This window comes from Pleurodeles waltl, chromosome 4_1 (assembly GCF_031143425.1).
Source record: "Pleurodeles waltl isolate 20211129_DDA chromosome 4_1, aPleWal1.hap1.20221129, whole genome shotgun sequence".
Lineage (NCBI taxonomy): Eukaryota > Metazoa > Chordata > Amphibia > Caudata > Salamandridae > Pleurodeles > Pleurodeles waltl.
In genome coordinates this window covers 103,686,691-103,698,347 of record NC_090442.1, presented here as the reverse complement: position 1 = coordinate 103,698,347, position 11,657 = coordinate 103,686,691, and positions in this window count along the sequence as shown.

The following is an 11,657-nucleotide window of genomic DNA, read 5'->3' as shown; positions in this document are numbered from 1 at the left end:
CCATCGTGAACCATGGGCTATTGTAAAAGCGCCACAGAGGCCTGACAGCAGAGAAGGCCAGATGGAGAGATGAGTATTGGTTTTCTGTGCATCTCTAAGACACTATAACGCCGAGTGCCAGTGCCTTTAATAGGCCTCGAATGTCTTTCATTGTTTTGAATTTCTTTTTTGACTGTTCTTGATTGCTTTTTATCTCCCTTGCTTATTTCCATTTGCCCCTGGGCACCCCTCCCTGCCCACCCCTCCCTCGGAGACCCAGAAACTTCTTTCCCCCCTGTCCCGCCCCGCTCTTTCTCGGAAACGATAACCCTACCTCACCTCATTTACCCTCTCTGGAGTACCAGTCTTGTGTATCTCCTAGGACCTGCGGGAATCATTTTATCATTTTAGCATCTTATCAGCATTTTACTCCCACTTATGGCTAGTTTATCCTGATTAGGGATGGGGCGCCAGGTATGAGGGGGGGCTCAAGACTCAAGATTCAAGACCCTGGTTTCCAAGTGAGTACCATGCAGGGCCCACCGTGGGTGATGAGGGGGGAGTAGAGCAGATCACGGACATACCTACCTAGCGCAAAGTAACATCATCACACTTCAAAAAAAAAAAAAAAAACGTGGCACACAATCCTTACAACAAAATCGCCCCCCCCTAGAAGATATGCGGCCAAGGTACCAATTCTGCTTTCCCCAAAAACCATGCAGATACCCGCCACATGCGTTCCCTTGTTTTCTGCTCCATCCGCTGGCCCCTCCCCCCTCCCCTACTCACCCCCCTCTTTCTTTCTTTCTTTCTTTCTTTTTTTGACACAATGTTCTCCCACTCCCAGATCTGGGTTGCCATAGGAGTAGTGTACGCCCTCTACGCAGCCCACCCTCCTCCCCCCACTGGGCACGATCCAGATCCAGACGGGGATGCCTGTGCAGGGGGGGCCTGGGCGCCTCACTTGCGCCGCCTCTCTTGGCGCGGGGCCCACTGGCCGAGCACCGATGGACATTTGGCCTAGGTTTTAGACCTGCCGGTTAAAGTTTGCGAATATCGGGACCCCAGTCCTGATCTCTTTCTTTATCTTCTTAGACTCCCATTAGTTCTCCCTTTTCCACTGATACGTCTCTTTCTCTATTTCTCTTCCTACTATCCTACACGTCTACTGCCTTCTCCCCTCCTTTCTTCCTCTACCCTCTCTTTCCATCTAAAGACCCCTACCCCTGTCCCCACTTACCTTCATCCCCCCGACCCCTACCCGTATTCCGCTACCCTACCCCACGTGCTCATACCCCCGAGTGGGTCGACAAAAGAAAGGAGGATGCCCAACATGAATAAGGCATGAATAAGGCACCGGCAGTACCCCTACGGATAGTTTCATGGAATGTAAACGGCCTCACCCATTACATTAAACGGAAAAAAGTCTTATCCTATCTTAATTCCAAACAGGATGACATTGCCCTATTGCAAGAGACACACCGGGACAGACTTGAATCGGATAAACTACGACAGGACTGGGTTGGTACCACCCTGTTTAGTTGTAATCCACCTCTATCCAATACGGAGAGCACCCCAAGAAAATGTGGGGTGGCGATCTTACTGCGCAAAACCCTCCCTTTCACGATTATCAAATTATGGACCAACCCTGAAGGCCGCTATGTATTAGTCAAACCGAAGATTGGAGACTCTACACTATGTGTGGGCTCCATCTATGCACCAACGGGTCCCAAACGCCTCTTCTTTCTACAGCTCAATAGACTCCTGACCGAGATAGGGGCATCTCGCTATGTAATAGTAGGTGACTGGAACATAGCTAGAGACGCAGTACTGGACAGAACGGGACCCCTGGATACATGTAACAACGCAGACAGGGCCCTACAGACTGATATACTTTCGGACAATGGCCTAGTAGACCACTGGAGGCTGACTCACCCGGCAGAGAGAGAATTTCTCTCACCGGTACACGGTACCCAATCCCGGCTTGAATACTTTCTTCTGTCCCACAATCTAGTAGCCCATACTGTTGACTATAGCATACTGGAGGGAGGCCTTTTGGACCATGCTCCGATTCTTGTAGCCATCTAGTTGGGTCTAATATCTCCGGGCCGCAACCCTGGAGGCTACCAATCCATCGCTACCAAGGGTAAGCTACAATTGCAGGACCATGCAACCACTTTCGCCCAGGATAACCTGGGCACTGTAAATTCAAGTCGAATCATGTGGGCCGCAGCCAAGGCCTCGATACGAGGCCAGCTCATGCAATACACCGCATTGGCGAATAAAGATAGGAAAGAGCAAAAGGCGGCACTTGAACTCGACATCTGTCGACTTACCAGGCAATATACGGCGCATCCCACCCTTCCAGGACGCCGAAAGCTAGCTCAAATGGCTCTCAACGAGCTGTATACCACCCAGGCTGAATATGCACTGCAGAGGCTACAAGGGAGACACTACGAACAAGGCGAGAAGGCTGGACGACTGCTGGCAGCCCAACTTCGCCAAAGAACAGCCGCTTTGGCTATCCCGGCTATCGATCCTCCTCTGGGGAAATACTAACACACCCGCAAGCTATTGCAAAGCCTGTGAATCACAGACACTGGGGGCCATATCCAATAACGCCACAATAGCCATTATACCAAAACCCGGGAGAGACCCTCTACTATGTGGCAGCTATCGACCATCTCTCTCCTAAACTGAGACATCCACGTTTTTGCAAGCGTTTTGGCAAACAGACTGCGCAAAGTAATACCGTCCTTAATTCATCACACGCAGGTGGGATTTGTACCAGGCCGCAACTCTAGGAACCACCTGCGCACCCTATGGACCGCAAGGGACTCACCGGAGACGGTGTTAGCCCTGTCTCTAGATGCTGAAAAGGCGTTTGACCGCATAGAATGGCCCTTCCTGTTCGCGGCTATGGAGAGATTCGGCCTGGGAGACAAATTTATCTCTATGGTACGACTGCTTTATGACCAGCCTGCGGCCAGAGTCAACTGTGGAGGCTTCCTCACGGACCCTTTTCCTATCCGTAGAGGTACACAACAGGGTTGTCCCCTTTACCCCCCTTCTGTTCCTGCTAGCGATGGAGCCCTTGGCCGTAGCTATCCGATCCTCCCCCCTCATATCCGGCATACCGTTAACTAGAGGTATCTCCAAAATCTACTTGTATGCCGATGACGACCTACTAACCCTCACAGACCTGGAACGATCCATACCATCCTTGCTGGAGGTCATCGAGGAAGTTGCAACCCTCTATGGTTATCGCATTAACTGGGATAAGAGTGAGGCACTTCCCCTTTCGCGAGTAACTACAAAGGCAGCACTTCTAGGTTATCCATTCTGCTGGATGCCGAAACGCCTTAAATATTTGGGAGTACTAGTCAATCCAGGCTTGGCACACATGGTGGCGGACAATATCGAACCCCTCATTGCGTGGACGAAACTTGACTTTGCGAAATGGACCCAATTGGGCCTTTCAATGTGGGGGCGAATGAAGGCGGTCAGGATGGTCACAGTACCCCGCTTCACATACATCCTGGGACTCCTCCCCCTACAGGTACCCCTCTCCACACTATGAGGCATAGATGACTCATTAGATCATTCGTGTGGGGTCCAATGCGACTGCGACTATCACCAGCCAAGCTCCTAGCCCGCCGTTCACAGGGGGCATGGGGCTCCCATCGGTGGAGCATTACTCTCTAGCTTTGCAACTGTCCCAACTATCCCAAACATTGTCAAAAGCACCAGACCCGCATCTGTGGACCGCAGTGGAAAGACAGCTGTTGTTTGCGAATGAGGGCCTCGGGGGACCTTACTGTGATGATCTTCCATCCGTCACCTCAGTGAATCCTATTCTGAAAGCGTCCAGGGCAGCCTGGCAAAGAGTCCACAGACTACTTGGGGTTCATCCCTGTTGGACCTGGCCCTTTTACAGGGTCATTCCCCAGACTTTTTGCTTTTTGCTTCCTTATTTTTCTGACCTTTGTTGGCTGACGTTTTGACTCTGAGCACTTTTTCACTGCTAACCAGTGCTAAAGTGCATGTGATCTCTCTTACAAATCTGGTATGATTGGATTATACCTGATTGGCATATTTAATTTACCTATAAGTCCCTTATAACGTGGTATCCCTATACCCAGGGCCTGTAAATTAAATGCTACTAGTGGGCCTGCAGCACTGCTTGCGCCACCCACTGAAGTAGCCTGTCAAACCTATCTAAGGCCTGCTAGCGCAGAGCCTGTGTGTGCAGTTTTCTGCCACAGGGACCTGGCATCTAAATTTATTTGCCAGGCCCACAACTCCCCTTTTACTACATGTAAGTCACCCCTAAGGTACGCCCTAGCTAGCCCTTTGGGCAGGGTGCCATGTATGTAGAAGGCAGGACATGTGCCATGTTGCGTGGCCTGTCCTGGTAGTGACAAACAGCCTAACTTGGTGTCTCACTACTGTGAGTGCTACCCTCTCATAGGATTGCATTGGAAATGTCCTGCCTTATATTTAAGGGGTATTGTCTAATTTATGAGGGGTAGGGTAGGCATGTTTGGTATGGTTGTGATAGTGGCGAGAAATGCTGCTTACTGGTGTAGGTGTATTTTTTAATACTATCACAGAAATGTCACTTCTAGAAAGTGCTCATTTATCTGTGCTTATAACTTTGGTGTTTTGCAGCCTGTCTCCAATCCACGTCTGGGCAGACTGACAGTTGGGGCTTTGTGCATACTTCTCAGACAGTCTGAACACAGGGAGGGTGGAGGTGACACAGAGGTGCATCTACATATTGTAAAGCCTTCCTGGGCTGAGAGAAGGGAGAGGCGGGGCACACCTGCATTTGTAAAGACTGTGCCCTGGCCTCACTGATGTTTGGAGCCTGTACTGAAAGGAGAGAGGGGGCACTCCCAGAACCAGTTGTAACTGGCTGGAACCTCCTCTCCCTACCATTGTAAAATACTGTAAGAAATGACTATAAGTACAGGGGAATTTTCCCCACAATTTGAACATTCTTGGAACTGGAAACTGGACACAGAACGCTGATGAATGGACTCAGCAGAAAACAACCTTGGACTGCTTCTGTTGTGCTGACCTGTCACCTGCCTAGTCACTAGGAAGAACTGCCACCATCTGCACCCCTTGTGCTGGTCTGTAGTTGGGCCCAGCAGCCCTGTGCTCCTTTGGCTCCTGATTGCTCCCAGGGGCAGGGTGCTGTGCCCCTGCCCCTGCACCGATCTCTACAGCTTTGTCTTAGCGCTTTGGAAAAGCGCTCACCCCTAAAAATTGCTGCAAAAGATCACCGCCGCAGCCCAGGCCTCAGATTGGCCTTAGCGCTTTCAAAACGCTTTATTTCTGCCCCCAGAAATCACCGCCGCAGCCCGGACATACTGAAGTGCCCTCGCGCTTTGGAGGAACACTTCTCTGCCGTTTTTACATCACCGCCGCAGCCCGGATTGCTGGGCTCTACTTAGCGCGAGATCTGCGTTAATCCAAGTGCCCCCGGGGCTCGAAGATACCCCAACTGGAGCAGGTATGCTCCTAACGGTGCCCCCGGGGCACGGTCTGCTCCCAGGAGCGCCCCCGGGGCACCAGCTGGAAACAGCTTCCAAACACTCACACACCGCTTCGGGTGCACGCGAGTGCCTCCTCAGGCCCCTGGAGGGGTCCGAGCTCACCAGGATCATCCTGTAGGACACGGGGAAGGGGCGGGGAGCGCCCCTTCTCCGGTCCCTGCCCAAGGAGCAGGACGCTCCTGTGTTTTGGCAGCTTTTCTCCACGTCGGCATCAGGAAGGGTGACCTCGCCGTAGGTCCCTTCCCATTTTCATCCTGCAATTGTTGCTGGGCCATGCCCGGCCCCCACCCCACAGACAGGGTGTGAGGAGGCCGAGGCAGGCCCCCACCACAAGTGAGGCCTACCGTTTTGCGCACAGGAGCGGCGGGGGCCCCGTGCTCGTTTCTAGGCACTGGAAGTGCCTCTTCCACCAGAAAGCAGGTACTCTTTAGGAAAGCTAGGCTCTAGGAGCCTAATACTGACTTGTGGATGGTGTTATTTCCTACCTGTTTATTGGTTCTACATATATGTGCTAATGTTCCTTTTATGGGCATGTCTAGCTGATATGTATTTATATGACTTGTGGTATATTCTCTAATATTCCTTTTATGGGTATTTAGGAATTGTTCATGACAAGTGCATATACCTTTTACTATAATTCCTGACTACTGCTTATGTTGCAGAATCCGGAGTACTTACGTGTTCTAATGTGACAACTGCATAACCTTGCAGAGTATTAGTAACTTGTGTAACATTCTGACAACTGCTAAGGTAGCAGGGTATTACTTACGTGTAATGTTGGTCTAATTATGTTTTGTGCAATACAGATTATTTTTACATAGCTCAGTGTTGTGTTTACTTTGTGGTGTATATTTTGCGTCACGTGTGTTGTGTGTTGTGCAAACGCTTTACACATTGCCTCCAGGTTAAGCCTGACTGCTCGTGCCAAGCTACCAAGGGGGTGAGCAGGGGTTATCTTGGACGTGTAACTCTCTAGCCCTGAGTAGAGTGGGTAGGTTCTGCCTGGCTGAGGTGCATACCCTAGCCAACCAGAAACCCCATTTCTAACAATCCCCTCATCCATGCCCAGGCGCCCCTATGGTGCAACAGCAGTCTCCGGATAGGCGGTGAGGTACTCAGCTGGCTACAGTGGAGTAGGGCCGGCATCCTTACCCTCTCGCAGGTCCTAGAAAGCAACGTGCTCAAACCCTTCCCCAGACTGCGGGAAGAGTTCGGTCTCCAGCCAAGCCAGGAATGGAGATATCTACAACTTAAACACTGTATCTCCCGGGGAGGTGACGATGTTCGACGGGGGTCCCAGTCCTCCCCCATAATGGCTTATTTGCAACAGTGGGGCAACATAAGGGAGTAATGGCAGGCCCCTATGACCTAATCACCCGACAACTCTACTCCTAGCCCCTGGCGGATAGGCTACGTTTGCAATGGCAAACCCGATTGAAAGTAGTCCTAGACCCAGATGACTGAGAAGACGTTTTGGAAGCCCTGGACAGAGGTACTCGGGAGGCACGCTTAAAGTTCTGTCTCTTTAAGGTCTTACACGACTGGCATGGTCCCCAGCGAAACTACACAGGACAGGGCTACTCCCACATGCGAAGTGCTGGCGATGCCCAGAGACGTCCTGTGATATAAAACATATTCTGACCGACTGTCCCACAGTTCAACCACTCTGGGACGTTGTGAGCTCCACTCTAGCCGAATCTAAGTTGCTCCCGTCGCCACTCTCCCCTTCCCTCATACTCTTGCATGATACGACCTCCCTACCGGACCTCTCTAGACCACACAAAAGATTGCTGCATACTGCACTAGCTACTGCAAAAATATGCATACTCCGCCATTGGCGGTCAGAGGCCCCACCAGCCCTGGAAGAATGGATCGTAGCCATGACCCGCATGGCCACGCATGAGAGAATCATCTATAACCTACAAGACCGAGCCCAAGTATTTACACAGGTGTGGGCCCCCTTCCTCACAGTGGGAAGATAGCAAACCACCCGGAAACCACACAACACCACCCCCCCTCTCCCCCAGCTCTCTCCCCTCTCCGCTCCCTATCTCCCTCCTATCCCCCTTTTCCTCCTCTATCTTTTACTCTCTCTCTTTCTCTTCTTTACTACTCGTATCCCTCTCTTTTCTTTTCTTCCCCACTCTGATTCCTTCTTTTCTCTTTTCTCTTTCTTAACCTCACTAGAGGCTACATATTGATCCTTCCCAGCATCTTCAGGTGACCTTTTTCGTAGGTCCCTCAACATGTGCCATGAGTAGAATACATGGCACCAGCCTGAACTAGCTAAGCGGCGACAGGAGACCCACGTCCTATTATTTACACCGCGCAGCCATACTGATAATCCACAACCCTAGAGCATACAAATACATAAGCGTTATGACCCTCAAGGTTAAGATGTTGGGGTTGAGCGCCTCGTGACACCGGTGCTCTCTGACCTGTTCCCATTCCAGCTATCGCCACAGCGCTAAACTTACTTTGTGCCCCTGGGAAACCAGGTGCTTTCGCTCTCAAGCCCTTGCTGCACGACTAGCTCGCCCATTTGCCTCCTTTCCTTACCCTTTTTTTTTTTGCCCACATCTTGAGTGACCGTCGACACGATACCTTGTTTGCCCCCTCATTTGTTTACTCCTTATTTCTCACCCCTATCTATATTTCTTTTAATCCCCTTTTCCCACTGCACGTCCGATTTGAACAGTATATCATGTTCTCGTAGCACAAATGTCACTATCCTATTATTTCGTCTGTTTTTTCTTACTCTTTGATATACGATTGTTTATAAATGCCTGGACCTTGATCCCATTTGGTTTTGTAGTGTATTGCAGTGTTTATAATACAAAAAAATATATATATAAAAAAAAAAAATGTTGAAGCTGATCCTGCAAAGCTCATTGAGGCCCATTGTAATCAATGGTATGCCCTATTTTAATGTCTGCCCTGAGCAGGCATTAAAAGTGCTAAAAAAAATGACACAAAGAAATGTGTTAGATTTCTCTGCACCATTTTTTCAGCCTTCCTAATGGGGGAACACCCCCTTTGCATTCATTATGCACAATGGGTTACAATCGGTTACAAATTGGCGCAATGCATGCATTGTCCACAAGGAGGTACTAGGGGCTCTTAAATATGCCTCTAAGTTTTACAAGATGACACTACAACATTACATTTTCGATCCAGTGCCTTGATTTTCCAAAATGGACTTCATGATGGCACCTTACCTTACACGTAAAAGAATGTGGTGTTGTCCTATATGTCCATACCAACTCTCTAAAGGCAGTTTCACATTCAACCTTGATAGTGCTTTGAATACATAACACTAGTACCCTGTTGAACCCTTCCACCTTTCCATTTGCCGGGGATGGTATAAGGGAGTGTTTAAATGTCATATTCCATATCTATTCAAGACTTTAGTCATGGTTGAAGAAGCAAATTGAATACCATCACTGGTAAAAATTCTTCTGGCACACCTTCCTTGCTAAACACTTCTTGAAAAAATGAACAGCTTTGCTATTAGGTTCAGATCCACCTTTAACTTCCACGCATCAAGAAAGATGGTCTACAAACACAATAAATAATTCATGTTACCTGTAACACATGAAAGGGACCCAAAGCTAACTGCAGCTCTCTTTCACACTTCTTCAAGACACAAAAGAGGAACAGGAGGAGATGCCAACACAATCAGATGTTTGTCACTATAACAACATTGCACACACCTTCTCACCAATTTCTCCATCTCCCGATCCACATTAAGGGTCTCATTATGATTTTGGCCATCCACGGACTGCCAAACTTGCAGTGGCAGTCAGACTGCCACACTCCTAGCTGTCCGACTGCAAGATTATGATCCTGGCGGTCAGACCGTCAGGAGTCTGCTGCCACCACCACGATCATGGATCCTGATGCGTTGGTGGTGGTCGAGTTCGGCACCACCATGCTGATCACAACTTCACTTTCTGCTAGCCTTTCAATGGATGGGTCCCCTAATGAAAAGGCTAGTGGAAAGCCAGTGCTGGGGGAGACAGGGGGCCCCTGCACTGCTCATGATCATGTCATGGGCAGTGCAGATTCCCCCCTGCCACATCCCTCAGAATGCGCACTGTCTGCTACTGCAGACAGTGGGCATTCTAAGGGTACTGGTGTGCGATGACATTGGCCTCGGCTCCTTATGGGAGCTTAGGCCAATGCCGCCTCATTGTTTCCACTTGGCTAACTGGCGAAAACCTCAGAATATGATGTTTCCTACAGTCAGCCCGGTGGAAACATCCTATTACAACGGGGTGAGGCTGTCGGCTTGATGACAGCCTCGCCCCGCCATATTCACAGTTTCTGTGGCAATGCCACCAAGATTGTTATCAGGCCTTAAGCCATCAGAAATCATATCTAAGTCTACATTTAGTAGAATTCATCCCTAAACGATCTGAATGTGTTGTCTCTACTATTCTCTGTCTAAAACACTCTGGTGGAACCAATTTGCCCTCCTTACCAATAAGATTTTCTATATAGTCAAATCGTTTTTAACCTTGCAAAAAGGTTGCAAAACTGTATCAATATATTTTTCTTTCGACCAACCTGCAGTTACAAACTTCAAAATCTGTCTCAGCACATATTCTTGGAAGCATCATACCATTACTTCATGTTCGAACAAATCATATGATGTTCAATTCTAGCTAAAATATACTCTTGGGTTTGGTTCTGTCATTCTTTTCACACAAGTCTTTATTAACCAACAATCTAAATAAAAAAATGTGCTCCCACATTTCTTTCTCCTGCAAAATAAATAACTGTGAAATTGAACTCAAGTAACTTTGTTGCCAACCTAGCTAATCTAGCATTGCTTTCAGTGGTGGGGCAGCATGAGGGACAATAAGAAATACATTTAAATAGAACGTACCTGCTGCCTCGCTGCCTGCTGCCAGATGCTCTTCTGATCACAGGCTTCCAGACTTGTCTGAACCAATCCAGACAATGCTCTCATGTTGGTAATACTATTCCCCTGCATGAGAGCAGTGCTGGGATTGGACATAGCAGGCTGCTTTTATGCTCCCAGAGGGACTGGGAGCCTGTGCCTGATGATCTCCGGCGATAGCCTGGAGACATCCAAGTGACCATGCTGTTTTGGCTGTCTTAAGACAGCTGACCAAATCGTCAATTGCACTTGCAGTGTCTACCACTGTCTTGGCCCAGCCCCCAAGACTCGGTTCGGCACCAGCAATGTAAAATAAAATGATAATAAAACTGCTTTATTATAATTTTATTTTACATGTTTTTATGCTGCTAAGGCAGTGGGGCAATGCTCTTCTGCTATAACAGAAGAACTATTGCTGGTTGCTTTCTTTGTTTTCTTACCAGAATGAATATTCCCCAAAAGCCAGTGACCCGTTCAAATATGTTTTGAATTTCTCTATGCCCCACTCACAAGGGAACATCTCTTTTTATCACAGAATACCTTATTTCCACTTATTTCATTCTCCTGAAAGCAAAAGCAATGGTAACTTTTTTACCTCCAGTTAACTGTGACAACACTGTGACACTGCAGCACCCATGCCTTAGACAACATTTATGAATGTCTCACAACCCCTAACAAAACTGTAACAATGCTTCGCTTGATTAGCTCAAAGTTTTCCTGACAAACTGACATCCGCACAAATGCTGCACCTTTTTTCAGTAATCCCGTGAAATATTCAGTGAGATAAGAAATATTCTCAGTAAACTTTGAGTACAATTCACACAGACCAATAAATGAATGCAACTGATCTTTATCAACAGGGTGAGGAGCATTGATGATACCATCTATAATACTTGGTTTAGGCTTCACACCTTACCCTGAGAGCACATAACCTAGATACTCAGGCCCAGATTTATGGGGAGTTGGGGCAGAGAAAAGTAAAAGGGCAGGAATGTACTGTATCAATGACATACAATGTATTCCTGTCCTTTCCCCCTGCGTTGGTGCCATTTTGGCAGCCTAACACCCACACAGGGGTATCTTCCTGTACAAAAACAATCTTGGGAGGCTTTTTCCTCTTTCCTTTCTTTATGTGCTACAGAATGCAAGATAAAGATAATTATCCTCTTTGTGTCTGCCCTGGGGCTAAAACAAACCCAAGACACCAC